General features: G+C 41.8%; 1 non-coding gene across 1 annotated transcript; it reads right to left on the reverse strand.

The window, feature by feature from the left end:
- Positions 1-746: 746 nt before the first annotated feature.
- Positions 747-818, reverse strand: TRNAQ-UUG. The gene has a single exon. It is a non-coding gene; the product is annotated as a tRNA-Gln (tRNA).
- Positions 819-1,084: the final 266 nt, after the last annotated feature.

Below are 1,084 nucleotides of genomic sequence, written 5' to 3' on the forward strand. Positions count from 1 at the left end.
CCTGGCCAGAGGAAAAGGAGGGGGAGCTGATCTTTAGTTTGGCACAGAACAGAGATGTTCCTGTTGCTGTGTAAACAGATGTCTAGTAAGGACAGGTTTTGAAATGAAAAATAATGAGGATTTGTGTCAGCAAAGCAGAGGTAATATCCATTTAAATTGTGCAGCGTTCAATCTGTGAGATTATACCCACTCAGAAATCGTTGCGTTTCTGTCCCTATCTTCCAAGTGAATAGTTGGGTGCATCTGAAAAGTAATGTCCAAATTCTGTGCATCTATCTACTGAGAATCAGATTTTCCTCGGTGTGAATGACTTTTTTTTCTCCTCAAATAAAACTTAAGACACATATAAAACAACAGTAAAATGTAATGAAAGACCTAATTAAATTGTAGTAAGAACTATTTGAAAATTAAAGAATTAAAGTCGTATTTGATCTTTTTGTCAAATGTATAGCTGTTCACTGAATTTAAGAAAATTAGGAATAGTGCGATACAGTTCAGGCCAAGGAAAACCCTTCAGCACTCAGCTGCTTGGGTTTTACCCCCGTTTTAGTCTGTACCCTGCTGTGCTGCACTTTTGACATTGCCGTTTGGTTTTCCCTGTGAGGGATCATTATATATGCTGTCCGTGCAAAACTGTCTGCCTTTATTTAGCTCTTCTATAGGCACGTACGTACACACAAGCTGGCCTGGCTCTGCGCTCGGGCGATGTCCCGCCACGGACACAGAAAAAGCGAGGGCCGTGTGGTAGGTTCTACCGAGATTTGAACTCGGATCGCTGGATTCAAAGTCCAGAGTGCTAACCATTACACCATAGAACCGGGCGGTGGCACTCGCCTCCGCGCGGCCGGAGAATAAACCTATAGCAAACAAATCCTCTGTAAAAATTACCACTGTCCTTTTTGCACCTTTCCTTTTGCACCTTAAAACTGGCCAGGAATTTAATGCAACCTAAATATTCCTATTTATTCTGCCTTTCTGCAATATTCGTTGTCTTCGTGGTATAATGGTCGCAAAGATGCAACGTCAGACAGCAAACACGAACTGTAAGAGAACATCTTCTTTCAGACACAAAAACCGAATCCTC

The sequence above is a fragment of the Fulmarus glacialis genome, unplaced genomic scaffold, assembly GCF_000690835.1.
Source record: "Fulmarus glacialis isolate BGI_N327 unplaced genomic scaffold, ASM69083v1 scaffold41377, whole genome shotgun sequence".
NCBI lineage: Eukaryota > Metazoa > Chordata > Aves > Procellariiformes > Procellariidae > Fulmarus > Fulmarus glacialis.